Below are 17,391 nucleotides of genomic sequence, written 5' to 3' on the forward strand. Positions count from 1 at the left end.
CAGTGATGTGGAAAGCAAATGGCTTGAAATGGTATATTTAGAGTCTGATATATTGGATTAGAAATGTAAGCCAGTTATGTAATGAGGTTAATCTTAAATACTGTAGAAATTGTACACCTCTGTTCAGTTTACTGTATAGTGGCAGCCATTTTGTTTGGGGTCACATGATCTAACTGTCATGTCAGATCTAACTTTTCTCAAATAGAAAATGAACATCCCTTTCAAAAAAAAAAAAAAAGAATGTTATTAAATTTTAAAATCTTAATGGATTAGAAGCATGAGCAGTTTTATTAAAAGCTGCTGATCTGATGGCTGTGATTGTTTTATAAGCAGAAGGGATAGAAAAGTTAAGAATTACAACAATAATATTGTGTTCTTTCCCTTTTCTCCTCGTCTGGCACACTTTGGCCAATATAATATTTTAAAATATCTATTTAATATCCATGTTGAGCCTCTCCAACTTTCCCCCCACCCCCGTATCCATCTCCAGAAAAAAAGCTAAATACTTTAAAAAGATGTTTTTATTTTTAAAAAAATCAGTGCCATTTTCCCATCACTATCTGTCTAGATATCACATTCATCACCCTAGAATCCAAGCACCAAACCCATATATATGCACGGAGTAAAATTTGACCAGCACCAGTTCATCTGCACCTGTGCTGAGTTGTAGTAGAGCACCCACACAAATGGGCTGTCTGACTCCTGTCTGTAAAGGGGGTCTACATGCTAGCCCACCAGAGGTTGAAATCAGGAAGGGGTCAGGGTTTACAGGCTCCATGATTACACAGATTCAGTGGCCTTGATACCTCACAGAGGTGTCAAAGAAGGGCTGAGACTTTATTTAACCCTAAAAAATTAGAGTAGGAGCTGCAGGTAGAGTCACAGGGCGGAGGTTACAATCTATCCTTACACCCTGGCTCTGGGCTGGGGAGTCAATATTACTCCTGCACATCCAATTATTCAGGCTTTATGCAGGTGATATAAATTTTAGGCATCATACAGGAGGAAACATTAATAAAGGAAATAGATTTAATTGGTAACTTCCAGTAAGCTATTTTAAACATAGTAAAATATTTTTTTTAAATATAAAAAACACCTTGACAAGAATTCTTTCTAAAATGTTCTTTTAACTGGTACTCACGGAAAAGGGCATTAAGGCTGCTCCATTATAACCTGCTAACTTCTGCATGATTCACCAAAGGGATATTTTTATTTTCTAGGACATGGATTGACTTGAATGTTTTATTTCCTAAGTGGATGAATAGGAGCTGAAAAAAAGGATTTAGAAAAACAGGATGAATCAGGCAAGTCAGATCCAAATTCTTTTTCTGGAAGGCTCTGATTATCACAGGCCCTATACCTGTGCAGAACTACAATGACTTTAGTAGGACTTGAGGTGGGTATAAGGATCTGCCTTAGTGGAACACTTGCAGAATGGAGCTTTAGTGGTTAAAACCAAATATATTTAGTATGATAATGGACAACTAAGTTGCTAATCAATATATTACTCCTGGGGGAATTCTGCGCCACTACACACATGCAGAATTCATGGGCCCTGCAGATTTCTTTGCTTCCCCGCAGAAAAATGACTTTCTGACGGGGAAGCAAAGGGAAGCTGCAAGAGCAGTCACGTACCCTTCCCCAGCAGCACAGGCACATCGTTTCAGGCACCTGGGGCAGCCGGCGGAGAGGTAAACCACTGGTGATGGGGCTAGGGACTCCCCAACCGGTGCCAGGTCACACACCCCCTGGTCTGCCTAACTCCCATGTATCCAGACTCTTCCAAGCCCCATGCTCCTCCGCTGAGCTTCATCCCCTACACGTGGCCATCCCCAGCCCCCCCGATTGAAAAAAGAACTAGACAAATTCATGGAGGTTAAGTCCATCAATGGTTATTAGCCAGGATGGGCAAGGATGGTGTCCCTTGCCTCTGTTTGCCAGAAGCTGGGAATGGGTGACAGGGGATGGATCACTTGATGATTACCTGTTCTGTTCATTCCCTCTGGGGAACCTGGCATTGGCCACTGTTGGAAGACAGGATACTGGGCTAGATGGACCTTTGGTATGACACAGTATAGCCGTTCTTATGTTCTTATGTATTCTGCTAGGCCCTACAAACACAGAATAAACAGAGTTCCTGCCCCATAGAACTTATAGTCTATTTTGAGGCCCTAGTCTTGGACTGATCTCTGTGCAGACAGCCTACTGGCACAGAATACAGTACAGATTAGGACATATTTTTAAAATATAAGGTTGAGATTTTCAAAACAGTTTAGGGGATTTAGACACACCTCTTCCATTAAATGGCTAAATCTCTGCACTGCTTTGAAAACTTCCACCTATAATTTTATTTTGGAAAGTGTTCCCTACTGTTTGGTGGCAATAAACACATTTTAAGAGATGAGTAAGTAGCCCCAATAAAAAGTTGGTCTTATTAAATAAAATGAAAAGGAAATAGCCAACAAATAAACTACACAGAAATATGTTCATTGGATCAAAAGTGAAAGAAAAGGGCTCATAAGAAAGGAAAAACTAGTTCAATTCCTACTTCTCTAAATGGTTCTTTTGTTTGGTTGTACATAGCTGGAGAGAATTAGGTAGAAATGCAGGGATATGCTAGATTTTGCTGCAGCTGGCTCCTGGACATACTTTATTCAATGCCTCAGTCGGTGCTGAAGCTCCACCTAGAGCATTTCAGTGCAACTGTATTCAGAGTATTGCATTAGGTTCTGAAGAGGGTTACAGAAGTAAATCATTGCTGAGCTTCTGCTTTTTGGCAATGACGGGCTTCAAGCCTTCAATCATAAGCTCCAATGTGTCCGCTCTCCCTGGCTAATGGACTATGGGGAGATGTAATGACACCACACAGGGTTAGCAATGGCAGGTAAGGATGGAAAGATGCATTAGGTTTAGGCCCTTCCTGCCTGGCCTGCAATGTAAGAATTCAGTGGAATTAACTGAAATAACAAGCCCCAGCTGGGAGAAGACTTAGCCATGTGGGAATGTGGCTGATCTAAGGAAGCAGTAATATACAGTCAGGGTGTGTTGAGCATGCTGCACAAGTCTATCTGTATTTCAAGTATTCTATAAGATGAGTATAAATTAGCTATATGAAAAACATAACTTGGTGGGGCGGGGGTAAAAAACAACAGCAGATATATAAAGCTTTGTGGCTGTGGCTTGCCACTCTTGGGATACTTGTCCCAGACAGTAATGTTTTAAGTCCTCAAAATTGATTACCCAAAATTGGGAGGTATTACCAATATGGAGAAGTCCCAGAATACCACACAAGAAGATCTGGATAACCTTCTAAACTGAAGTAATAGAAATGGGATGAAATTTAATAGTGCAAAGTGCCAGGTCATGCACTTAGGGACTAACAACAAGAACTTTTGGTATAAGCTGGAGACGTATCAGTTGGAAGTCACAGAGGAGGAGAAAGACCAGGGTGTATTGGTTGATTACAGGATGACTATGAGCCACCACTGTGATGCAGTCATGAAAAAGGCTAATGCAATCCTAGGATGCATCAGGTATTTCCAGTAGAGACAGGGAAGTGTTATTACTATCATACAAAGCACTGGTGAGACCTCATCTGGAATACTGTGTGCAATTCTGGTCTCCCTGTTTAAGAAAGATTAATTCAAACTGGAACAGGTGTCGAGAAGGGCTACTAGGATGATCAGAGGAATGGAAAACCTACATTATGAGAGGAGACTCAAATGGCTTGGCTAAAGAGTTTGACTTTAAAGAGCTTTGGGTCCAGCCCTAAGCGACTTGTCTGATGTGCCCTCACTGATAAATATTTATTTTGTGAATAAAGTATTTTCTACTTTGGACCTTATCCAAAGTTTGCTGGACATGTTAAAATCATGTTTACTTGTTATACTTAAACAGATCATGTTTAAGATAAGTTTGTATATCCATATTTGTCAATGGATTCTTCTCTGGCTAAGTGAAATTACTGCCTAATGGCCTAATCCTGATCCTGGTGCATTCCCAGTGTGGTGACTACCAAAGCTTCACAGCCAGGCCCCACTCCTCAGATATGCAAGCCTAATGGAATCCTGGGGTGGCTGTTTAAAATTCATAGTCACACAGCTTGTCCCTCTGGCCCAGGGAAGAGCCTGACTCTTCTACAGGGTGCTAAGGATAATATCCAAGAAGTACTAAGCATATTGTGATTCTCCTACAGTCCCAAAGAGAGTATGAGCCCCTCACTGACAAAAGGATCTCACACTGAAGTAGGAGGTAGGGAGAGGATTCAGAGTCCATCAGAGAAAAGATTTTCCCTTTTCACCAATGGCTACTAGCCCACGAGGGAGTAAGATAGAGGCCATCCATAGTGATTAACCTCCCTTCCAACTACTGGCTTTTATTTTTTCATTAAAAAGTTCAGGACCATATTCTGAATTTTCTCTCCCCAAGTCCTAAAACTGCAGATCCTAAACACATCTGGGACAAAAAGAGGGGGAGAATCAGTGGAGTGTCACAGGAGGAAAAAAGCAGCTCAATACCCAATCCCTTACTCCTGTATAGTGAGCAAGAATTCCCTCCAGCCAAGCTTCTTCCCTCCCACTTGTAGGGCAGGAAGATCATTCTCATGATAGTGCAACCTAGTAAGCAGACAGCATACATGACCACATGGGCTTATATTCCCCCTTAAAACTGCATACACACAGCCCTAGGATTTGGCCCTAAGGAGGAATATCTGAAATATTTCTTCCCTGTTGTTCTCTTCTGCTGCATTCCAGTGCTGGCTCAATCAATGTCTTTGCTTTGCTTAAGACTTTACAATGATTGATCTCATTATGTAGTAGGTCCTAAAAAGGGATCGATGGTTTCAGTTACAAAAGTGGAAAGAAAAAAAAAAAACCACCCATAAAACAAGCTACATCAATCAATACACAATATAGATACATCATATAAATAAAATGTTATCTTGGCTTTTACCATTAAGACAAATACAAAGTTAAATTATTACAGTTCCTGGAAATGGGAAGATGAGGTTGCTGGCTTAATGGTGTTTAATTCTGATAGAAGATTACAATAAAGTGATGTATAGATTGTAAGGCTTTACCACTGTATGTTATTGCCTTTTGAATTGCCACGTTACTAAATTACTGGATCAAGAAATAGAATAAAGAAGATGCTGTTGCCTCTTTTGACAAGCAGCTAGCCAAAAATTTGGGGTCTAGTAGGTTGTTCCAGTTAGAAGAAACTGGTGATAGGCAGGTATTTCTTTGATGCAGTTTTGTTTATTTACAAAGAATGTACAAAGTCCTGTGTCTCTGAATGCAGAAGGATTCAAATATATTAGAACCCTGTTTAACCAAACAACTAGTGCACACAGGTCCAGAAGCGGACAATCTCTCCTGTGGCCATTAGATGGCGCTTCAGTCTTGCACTTGCCCATTCTCCAGATTATCCAAATTTTTGATTATCCCATCTGGCCCTGGTCCTAATTAGATAAGATAAATGGGGTTCTGCTCACAGCACCAAGCGTATTTCTTTTCAGCCTGCACTCCTGACCCAAAAACTTCTTCCCAGGTTTCTTCCATGGTCAGCCACTGGTTGCTTTCAGCTGCTCCTTCAGGCTCTTTCTTTCCCAAGTTTTTATTTTGTGTTTGTTTTTTGGTCTGTTCTCCCTTCTTCCTTCCATGTATACCTACCCAAAATAATACTCAGCAAAAAGCTCCTGGGTGGGTTCACATACTCCTTTTGTCTTAGGTAGGGGCTTATGCTGAAGGATGAGTTCACACCTAGCAGTCTCAATGGTGTTTTAACTCAACCCTAACAAGGTTTCACCCAGGCATAGACGCCGACTTCTGCTCCCGCCGGTGGGTGCTCAACCCCCCACTGTCCCCGGCCCAGCCCTGACTCCACCCCTTCCAGGAAGCCCTGCCCCATCCTGCCCCCTCCCGGCCCCATTCCAACCCCTTTCCCAAAGTCCCCACTCTGCTCCCTCCCTGCCCCTATACCGACTCCTACCCCAAATCCCCGGCCCTGCCTCTTCCCCGCCTCCTCTCCTGAGCACTCCCACTCTTCCCCCTCCCTCCCAGAGCTTGCTACACCACCAAACAGCTGTTTGGCAGCAGCCTGGCAGGAAGTGCTGGAAGGAAAGTGGAGGAGCGGCGATGAGGCGTGCTCAGGGGGGAGGCAGAGGAGCAGGTGGGGGGGAGGGGAGCTTGGCTGCTGGTGGGTGTAGAGCATCCACTAATTTTTCCCCATGGATGCTCTAGCCCCGGAGCACCCACGGAGTTGGCTCCTATGTGCCCAGCTCAGAGTAATACATTTAAATCTGAATAAAGAGACATTGTAATAACAGGGCAACAGAAAAGCTTTCTGCCACATAAAGGAATTGGGCCAAATTTCTCCTTGGTGTAACACCCATTGCCTTCAAAGCAATTATACCACAGATGCATTTGACATGATCTCTTTACTCCAGCCTTTACACCAGTGATTCTCAACCAGGGGTACGTGTACCCCTGAGGATACACAGAGATCTTCCAGGAGGTACATCAGCTCATTTAGATATTTGCCTAGTTTTACAACAGGTTACATTAAAAGCACTAGTGAAGTCAATATAAACTAAAATTTCATATAGACAATTTGTTTATACTGCTCTATATACAATACACTGAAATGAAAGTACAATCTTTATGTTCCAAGTGATTTATTTTATAATTAAATGATAAAAATGAGAAAGTATGCAATTTTTAGGTAATAGTGTGCTCTGACACGTTTGTATTTTTATTTCCGATTGTGTAAGCAAGTAGTTTTTAAGTGAGGTGAAAGTTGAGGGTACACAAGACAAATCAGACTCCTGAAAGGGGTACAGTAGCCTGGAAAGGTTGAGAGCCACTGCTTTATCCCACTGATTTCTACATGGACAGAGCAACATGTATTTGGTAGCTCTGCAATAGAAATGAAAAGGTAAAATTCAAAAAGAATGGATGTTCAGAAGTAACTTCCCTTGTCACTGTACTAAAGGATGCCTGTAAGCTACTTGGTCATACCACTAGCATACCTTTTAAGTTATTTTTGGCAAAGGTTGTAAATATGAATAGTTGTGAACAAAATAAGAAGCTATAGATTACACACAAAAAAGCAAAAAACAAATTCACAGAGCTGGTATGTTTGTCTTCCAAGAATGATGGTGACTTACCTGTGTAAAAGTTATCAAAGACTGCTATTAGCAAATATCCTTATCCAATAGAAGACCACCAGGAAGAACATCCTGAAGAATCTGCATGAAACATGGCTACTAGAAAAAGAACATACTTCATTCAAATGCCTCCTTCAAACAATTCTTTTTAATCAAGTTTTTGCTACCACTCACTTCCTTCAGCATCTTTTTGGTGTATGAGATCATATTTGTTTTTTTTTTAAAACTGCCCATAAAAATCTCTCTCATGCCTCCATAACTAGTACCTGGCTTTGTTCTGTATCAATATGAATCTTGATTATACACACACATATAATATGAACTGCTTACGATTCACAATTGCAGAAATGGAATAGTTGCAGTATTCTCCACCACGAAGAAGTGTTAATTCATTGGTTTCCAAATTATATTCTTGTAAATGAGCAGCACCACTCTGCTTTTTACACTCACCCAGTGTATCTCAACAATCAAGTCTAATTAGGAGTTCAAAATCAGAACAGGTGAATTAAAAGAAAGATCTTGACAAATAAGTGAAAACTGAAATTGACAAGTGGTGTGAAATATATAAATGTTTTTAAACTGTATTTAAATTTTATTTCCTCAATCTTTCAACATTACAGAGACCTGGAAAATAGCAATTATTGAAAATAAGTCAGCATGAACAATGCCAAATATGCTTCTTTTGTACATCTTCAAGTTCAGTTCAGCTCACAGAAGCCTATTCTTTGTTGCCTGTTAATGATACAAAAGGAATGTCAGTAATGCCAGTAGCAATGATAATGCCATTGCAATCTGGAGGCTGCACAAGAAAATCCTGTTGCAGAAGCTGCAAATAGCCATAGGATGAAAGTTGACAACAATGGAAAGTCTAAAGAAAAATAAATGACAAATGATAAAAGGTAAGTGGTCAAATCTGAGAGGATGACTCAGAAGCACTTGAGAAAGGAAACAATGAAGAGATTTCAGGTCATCTTAGTGGGGCATGGGAGACAAGCTTGTGAGTGACCTTGGGTTTCTCACTTCTCAGGATGGTGACCAGGTGAGTCATGGAGGGGGGGAAAACACTCTGGACTGCAGTGACAGAGTGATTTACTTGGACTAAAGAGTTTACCATTTAAAAGGAGACCACAAATAGTTCCCATTGAATCAGATTGACTTTTAAAAACTTTATTTTTATTAGTATTTAAGACACTTTTATACATAGAGGGCAGTAAAACAAACAGAAAGTGAGTGATGTTTATGATTCATTGAAATGTTTCAACCATGCCAGACAATATTTCAACATACATTTTTTAACAAAAGAACCTGGTATCTAGAAAGTCTTCATGCCCAAATACAAAACTCTTAGGGCTGGATTCACAAAAGGATTCAGGTACCTCATTGACACTGTAGGGGCCTAAATCCCAGTATCAGGTCCCATTGGGATTCACAAAACCCGCACTCAGCTGCCTCCAAACACTAGGCATCTAAACTCACTCAGCACCTATATTTTTGCAGTAAAAGTTCCGTAGGCACCTATGTTTCTACAGACTGCAGCCCCACTCCGGGTGTCAAGACGCCCAAGCCCCAGAGCAAACCACAAACTGGAAGAAGATTGTGTTCTTCTATCTAAATTGCCTCTGGGGCCCAATCTGGTAAGCATGCTCAGAGCTCACCTACCAGATTGGGCCCTATAGACAAGCTTACCCCAAATAGCAAGAGCGGGGAGAACAACCTCCCTCATAACCTTGAGCCCAGCTTAGGGTATTCTCGTGGGATATGCAAGACCCCCAGTTCAAGTCCCCTTTCTGCTTGAGGAGAAGGGATTTGAACAGGGATTTCAGTTACATGCCCTAGCCACTGAGCTACAGGATATTCTGATACGGGGCTCCTTCAGTCTCTCCTGTTGAAGTTGTTTCACTGTGAATAAATAAAAAGGTCACTGAAGCAGGGTGACTGGACCCTGGGTCTCCCACTTCCCAAGCAAATGCTCTAATCACTAGGCTACAGAGTCAGTCTCTCTCTCGCCCAGTGATTCTTTCACTATTTATCCATAATGCCAAGAGAGGTTTTTCAACTGGGAATCCCAAGCAGAGGGAGGTGCCTCCCTGCAACTGGATTTAGACGACTAGCTTTGAGAGAGTGGGTGAGTCTTAGCACATACCCCCTTAGCTTGGCATCTCCCTTAGCTATTTTAGGTGAGCATGCTGGCTTATGTGAATCCCATTCTCAGGTCTGGCTTACATCTATGTAACACCCCTATGCACCCAGTTACCTCCTGTGACTGAGTGCATCCCTGTATTCACACCCTACTGTAATAATCTTTGTTCAAAACATGCCTTGTGAGGTATCATCTGAAAACTAATAACTTGCTGGTCAATATCATGGTGAAATTTATATAGCAACATTATATGTAAAGTTATGAACATAAGCTGAATTCATGACAGAAGTGTGTTTACCAGATAAGTCTGGGGACTGGGTAAACCTGTTTCTCAAAGACAAAGGACAAGTTGACATCTCTAGCCAAGAGTCATTGAAGCTGATGGGCCATCCTGTGGCAAAGAAGTGGGGGCGGAACAACCAGATCTGCATCTGAGCAAACAGAATGGGACCTCTTTCATCACCAGACTCTAGGTCTCCAACCTCAAAGTAAGATGGAACTTTATCTAGGGGTAACCTTCCGGAAAAAGCATTTCAAATAGTGACTGAATATAAAAGGAAGTGGTAAAAACACCCCAAGTTTTCTCTCCCTAGCCATCTCTCTTTTTCACTTAAGACAACAAAATAAACAGCCTATGCACTTTGAGAGCAGATCCTCATCTGAGAATTTGGTCAGCAATGTTACTGGGAACCTCTGGCAAGAATTTCACCTTGAACTAAGTCTAGTTTGTTAAGTTTAAAAAGTGTTTTCTCTTTTTTCTCTTGTAACCATTTCTGACTTTAATGCTTTATGCTTGTACTCACTTAAAATCTCTTTGTAGTTAAATGAACTTGTTTTATTCTTTAATCAAAATTAATCCAGTTTTGTGAGCTGTGTGGGTAACTCCATTTAGGGTAGCAAACTGTTGTATATTGATCCCTTTAGAGGGGCAAAAGACCTAATATACCTGGACTGTCCAGGAGAGGGCTGGGCAGTGCAGAACACATTTTTAGGGGGAAATTCAGGACTGGGAGTATGTTGGGGTCACCCTGCAAGTGGTAACCAAGGCTGGTGGAAGCCAAAGTGTGACTAGTGTTTGCTAACAGGCTGCTGAGGTCAGAGTTGCTGGACCAGGGGTTTGGCTACAGACAGACACTTAGGGTGTGAGTCCTGTATGCTGTCTGGTTGTTTGTGAGGAGCCCAGATTGGGAGCTACAGCAGCAAAGCATTGAGAGGCACCCCAGGGTTGCAGGGCAGGGGTGACAAAGCCCCTCACTGGTCCAGATTGTACCCCAGAATATCACACCTCCATTAATGCCAATCTCCTTATGGGTTTTGATGGACAGGCCTGGATTCATCTGGATCCCACCTTCAGCTCAACAGGGTGTAACTTCCTTATTCTCTTCCTATATGAATTTACTTCCACCTCTCTCACTCCTTCCCGGCAGAAGCACCAGGACAGTTTGGAAGAAAAATTCTAACCACAGGATGACTGAGTTACTTACCAGATAGGTGGAGACTCTCAATTAATAACACAAATACACAAAATATATTCAACAGAGCAATTGTATTAAATAGGAAGTAAATATAACATAATAGGGTAAAATACTACTCTCAGGGTCACCGGTGCCCTCCCCATGCTGATAATAACCATGAATTTCCCAAGTCACATGACCTTGTAATCACTTAAAATTTATCTTTCTATAGTCAATAAACTTGTCTTATTGTTTTATCGTAACTAGTGTGTGTTTGGATTAAAATATGTGGGAAACTCCATTTGGGATAACAAGGTTGGTACATAGATTATAGTCCAATGTCCAATATCATATTCAGGGTGTACCAGCATAACTGGGATTTCATCTTGCAACTCAAACTTCCCCTTATGAAGCTTAAGCAGATCTGAGATGAATAGGATCAGGACCCAAGGATCTTTTATACAATTTCATGTCTTCTTTAACAAGTTAGAGTCCCTTGGGGAACAAAAGATAATTAAGACTACTTTGAAGGAGGTCCATCACTGGTACTTAGCTATATAAATTAATATAAGGCAATTGGCTTGTTCCCCCACCATTCACAGATGATTTGCTATACATTTCAAAGAGAGATGAATACAGAGATAGTCCGTGTTTACAATTCATTTAAATTCTAGGATGTTCTTTTGATCTCTGAATTATCAGAATATAGCACAGACAGGGACTGTTGATTACATTGTTGACCATTATCATATACATGTAAATATGCAAAAACAAACATTATCCCCCCCACGTCTTTAAGGGTTGAATTTGAGTCATTCATCCTACAGGATGTTTAACCCTTTCTGGCTGTGCGTCACAACACCACTGCTCAACAGTCCTGATTGTGCCTTGGAGAATGTCACAGCATCTCACTGAGGATCTTCCTTTTTGCTCATGCTAGCTCTTCTTCCTGGGCTTTTACTTTTCAGTCATTTGACTCTACTCCCCTCCTTTTTCTAAAACACTGCTCCTCCTTTGAGTAGACGTGCTGGTGACCATCCACGCATACTTACTATCTCTGCCCTGCATATCATAGGGCCCCTATCATAAAAATAGTGTCTCTCCTCTCTCCCTTTTGCCTAGCAGACTGAGTTGGCCCTTGACCCCCCTTCCTCCCAGGGACAGTGTGCCTGTCCCTGAATTAATAGGGCACAGAGACCCAGGAACCAAGGTAAGCTCCTTGGGGGTTACATCTAACACATTGATCAACTTAGCTATGTCACTCGGGAATGTGAAAAATTCACATCCCTGTGAGTTGTAGTTAAGCCAACCTAAGCTCGGGTGCAGACACTGCTAGGTGGACAAGAATTCTTCCATCCACCTAGTTATTGCCTCTCAAGGGGGTAGATTTTCTGCAGCAACAGAAAAACCCCTTCTGTCAATGTAATAAGTGTCTACACTGCAGTGCTTCAACGGCATAGCTGTGCCACTGTAGTGCCTGTAATGTAGGCATACCATCAGGCTCCCATCTCTCCCAATTCATTGTATAGGAAGCCTCAGTAGCCAACCCAGGCTTAGTGAATCACAGTGATTTTCTAGGTGCCTAAATTTCTTTGTGACTATCCCTTAGTAACAATTGCAGGTACACCATTATTGCATAGGAGAGGGGAAGCAACTAGTTTACTTGATACTAGAGATCATAGGCCTGGTACAGAAAGTTTGTCATGTCTGGATATAGGGTTTTGGTTTAAGCCTATGTCTCTTTAATATGACTAGCGTTCTTGGAGTTGAACAAAAGTGCTCTGTAATAATGTACATGCAGGTTACACACCGATGGTTATCACTAGTGTTACATAAGTGTCTATGTGCTTTTTTGCAATATACAATTATCAGAAATTCCTGAGTTACATCTTGTGTTCAGGAAAAGAATACTGACCCAAGAAAATGGGGAGGCAAAGGGAGACAAAAATAGTCTTCTTGCTCGTTGTTTGAGTCCTTAGTAAGATTTTTATTATCCACTGATCTTTTGCAGAAGTTAAGTAGGCAGCTTTAAAATCTCAAAAAAGCTTAATCATCATGGTTCACTCACTGCTGGGTAGTAAACAGGGGCATCATCTCTGCTCCTTCATCCATATTGTTTTTCAACTGGAAAGTCCCCAATTCTACTTAAAGTTCTGGCATTCAAACCAATAAAATGAAGATTTCCCCCCTTCAGATTCAAGGGTTGTTTTTGTTCTGGTAGCTCAAGGAATCTGTGCTTTATCCATCACATTAGATACAGTCACTATTATAGTCCCTGCTGGTGTGCCACAGTCATTCCTATTGTGCAATGGAATTCTGCACCATTTTTCTGTGCATTGGGGATCTCCTTCAATATTTAGATACAGCAATAGAATAAGCAAGGTTTCCACAAATTTTAACAATTCTGGGAGCTCTCACTGCTGGTATGCCTTGGAATCTCAGATTCTATAACACTGTCACCTGATTTGGTTTTCCAATGTTTCCATTCAACTTCCTTATAATTTTTCTTTTTTTTTTTTTATCTCCTACTTTCAATTAAGATTTGGGGTTTGGAAGTGTTCCCTTTCAATGTATTAAAACAGTCTTTACCTCCTCCTTTAGCCCTGTAATGCAGTGCTTTGTTCCAAAACCTTTCCCATCCAGGTTTTGTATGCAAGAGGTAAAGGCTTCAATCTTCCTTCTCAGGGATATCAGAGGTCTGCAAAGCATGAAGTCTTGCTAATATTTATTTAAATAACTCACGCATTAGTTTGTCCTGCTCCAGGACAGGCATCAAGTTATACATCACTTACATAAATGGCACCAACAGCTCCCTTGACAAATTATCTGTATGTTTTAGACTTAAGCATTTTCAAAACATCCTCCAAACAGTTTCTATTTCAGTGTGGCAAAATCTCTGTGTTTGTTCCAGTTCAGCAGTTGATTTAACTGCAATAAAACTGTTGTAACTGGAAAGGCTGATGGAGCAGTCTGAATACAAGTCATTCAGTAACTAATGATTAATTATTTGCTAACAAATTCACAAATAGCTAACTAATGATAATTAATCCTTATCGGAGTGAAGTTCTCTTCTACATTTCAGAGTGATAGCCGTGTTCATCTGTATCAGCAGAAAGAACAAGGAGTACTTGTGGCACTTTAGAGACTAACACATTTATTTGGGCATAAGCTTTCATGGGCTAAAACCCACTTCATCGGATGCATGCAGTGGAAAATACAGTAGGAAGGTGTGTGTGTGTGTGTGTGTGTGTGTGTATACACACCCATTTTTTCATGTTGTGTGTGTGTGCGCGCACGCATATATACACACACACCATGAAAAAATGGGTGTTGCCATACCAACTCTAACGAGACTAATCAATTAAGGTGGGCTATTATCAGCAGGAGGAAAAAAAAAACATTTGTAAGAATAATCAGGATGGCCCATTTCCAACAGTTGACATGAAGGTGTGAGTAACAGTAGGGGGAAAATTAGCATGGGGAAATAGTTTTACTTTGTGTAATGACCCATCCACTCCTAGTCTTTATTCAAGCCTAATTTAATGGTGTCCAGTTTGCAGAATTGGAATTAATTTGCAGTTTCTTGTTGGAGTCTGTTTTTAAAGATTTTTGTTGGAGAATTGTGACTTTTAGGTCTGTAATTGAGTGACCAGGGAAGTTGAAGTGTTCTCCGACTGGTTTTTGAATGTTTTAATTCTTGACGTCTGATTTGTGTCCATTTATTCTTTTGCGGAGAAACTGTCCGGTTTGGCCAATGTACATGGCAGAGGGGCATTGCTGGCATATATCATATTGGTAGATGTGCAGGTGAACGAGCCTCTGATGGTGTGGCTGATGTGATTAGGTTCTATGATGGTGCATTTGCTCCAATCCCTCAGACAGAGATAAACACCTACAAGATCTCTATCAAGCGTTCTTAAAACTACAATACCCATCTGCTGAAATGAAGAAACAGATTGACAGAGGCAGAAGAATACCCAGAAGTCACCTCCTCCAGGACAGGCCCAACCAAGAAAGTAACAGAACGCCACTAGCTGTCACCTTCAGCCCCCAACTAAAACCTCTCCAGCGCATCATCAAGGATCTACGACCTATCCTGAAGGACAAGCCCTTCCTCTGACAGGTCTTGGGAGACAGGCCAGTCCTCGCTTACAGACAGGCCCCCAACCCAAAGCAAATACTCACCAGCAACCATACACCACACAACAAAAACTACTAGTCCAGGAACCTATCCCTGCAACAAAGCCTGTTGCCAACTCTGTCCACATATCTAGTCAAGGGACACCATCATAGGACCTAATCACATCTAGGCTACCACTCTGAAATCTGTCGATTTGAATAGTCCCTCCAAGATGTGCTAACTACCTTGTGGTCGTTACCCCAGAAGCAAACATTTGAAATCCAGGTATAGAGCCATATAGATGGATTTTGTTAGGGTCACCCCGCTCTGGGGCGGCTGGGAGCCAGGCTGCCTCGCTACTGAGGGCCACTGAGTCAGGGAACTAGCTGGGTGAGGCAGGAAATAGCCAAGGGCTCAGGCAGAGGCTGAGCAAATAGTTCCAGAACAAGCCTGGTCCCTGGGTCAGGGCAGGGTGGTAAACAAGCAGGGGCTGAGCAAATAGTTCAGGAACAAAAACCCAGACTCCCAGTTCTGGCATCTGGGGCAAGGGGGAGACTGCCACCCATAAGTGGGGTGGCAAGGGGACACAGGCCCACCCACTCCACTGCATCCCAGCCCAGGGCCCTAACAGCAGCAGGCAGCCTGCTGCTGTGTCAGCGGGGATCCTGGCCACAACACACTGACATCGGCTCTGGGTGTGCCGCAGCCAGACTAGGGTCAGCTGCCCCCAAGCTACTTCCTAGCTCCCCCTCTAGCAGTACCTGCATCTGGTCGGTGTCCTCCACAGAATCAAGCACCATGGGCTCCTCAGGGTACTCAGCAAGCAGCAGGCTTGGCAGCTCCTCTGGGTCACTTCTCTCCGGTAGGCTTAACAGCTTCTCCGGGGTCTGGTCATCATCCGGCCTTGACTGGTATGGCCAGTTCTCAAGTCAGTCACAGGCTGCAGACATCTCCCCAGTGGGAGCTAGGCCCCCAACATCTGGCTTCTCCAGCAGCCAGGCAGCTTCTAAGCTCTGGGGTGGGGCTTTTGTACTTCCTGTCCTGCGCTTTGACCTTTGGGGGGCGGGTACAGGCTCCAGTGGCTCTGCCCACTTTGGCATCCAGAGGGGCTCGTACCTCTCTGGGGCGGCTGGGAGCCAGGCCACCTCACTACAAGCCAATACTCATAACTTCAAATACAAAAATGCTACATGCATACAAATAGCAGAATTATATTCATTATAATATCACATAAGGGTGGCATGATCTCGCCGCGTGAAATCTGTTATTTTCTGTGCTTTTACCCTATATCAGGGGTCGGCAACGTTCGACATGCAGCTCGCCAGGGTAAGCACCCTAGCGGGTCGGGCCAGTTTATTTACCTGTTGACGTGGCAGGTTCGGCCGATCGCGGCCCCCACTCGCCGCGGTTCGCCGTCCCGGGCCAATGGGGGCGGCGGGAAGCGGCGCGGGCCGAGGGATGTGCTGGCCGCGGCTTCCCGCCGCCCCCATTGGCCCGGGACAGCGAACCGCGGCGAGTGGGGGCCGCGATCGGCCGAACCTGCCGCGTCAGCAGATAAATAAACTGGCCCGGCCCGCTAGGGTGCTTACCCTGGCGAGCCGCGTGCCGAACGTTGCTGACCCCTGCCCTATATTATACAGATTTCACAGGGGATACCAGTGTTTTTCAAATTGGGGGTCCTGATCCAAAAGGGAGTTGCAGGGTGGGGTCACAAGGTTATTTTAGGGGGGTTGCAATATTGCCACCCTCACTTCTGTGCTGCCTTCAGAGCTGGGTAGCTGGAGAGCGGCGGCTGTTGGCTGGGCGCCCAGCTCTGAAGGCAGTGCCCCCCCTAGCAGCAGCGCAGAAGTAAGGGTGGCAATACCATACCATGCCACCCATACTAATGCGCTGCTACCTTCCAAGCTGGGCGGCCGGAGAGTGGCGGCTGCTAACTGAGGGCCCAGTTCTGCAGGCAGCAGCGCAGAAGTAAGGGTGGCATGGTATGGTATTGCCACCCTTACTTCTGAGCTGCTGCTATGGGGGGCACTGCCTTCAGAGCTGGGCGCCCAGCCAACAGCCGCTGCTCTCTGGCTGCCCAGCTCACTGCAATTGAAAGATTAAACTGCAGCTGTTAAGCTTGTAAATGTGCTTTATCTGTTCTCTAACTTTTGTGTTGTTTTTAGATGTCCATGTGACATTTTGAGTTCTGGAGGGAGTTGCTTCACAACAATGACCTGGAGATTAGTATCAGAGGTCTGGGAGTTATATGGGGAGAGGGTACTATGTTTTTGTTTTGATTTAGTTTTTGGTATTTTAGGTCCAGCTCCTGGAAGGTTTTTAGGTGCCTAAGTGGGAGTTTAAAGTTTAAAGCACCTAAGTACGAACCTGAGCCTTAGTGCTTTTGTGGTGAAGGGCCTGTGTGACATGGTGCAGGAGTCTGGACATCAAATAAGGGACAGATATTCTCTTAATATACGGGAAGACTGAGGACTCGGCATTGTGCAGGGTAGGTGCTGGGCTTTTATCC

The sequence above is a fragment of the Terrapene carolina genome, unplaced genomic scaffold (assembly GCF_002925995.2).
Source record: "Terrapene carolina triunguis isolate 2854851 unplaced genomic scaffold, T_m_triunguis-2.0 Scaffold42, whole genome shotgun sequence".
In the NCBI taxonomy this organism is placed as follows: Eukaryota; Metazoa; Chordata; order Testudines; family Emydidae; genus Terrapene; species Terrapene triunguis.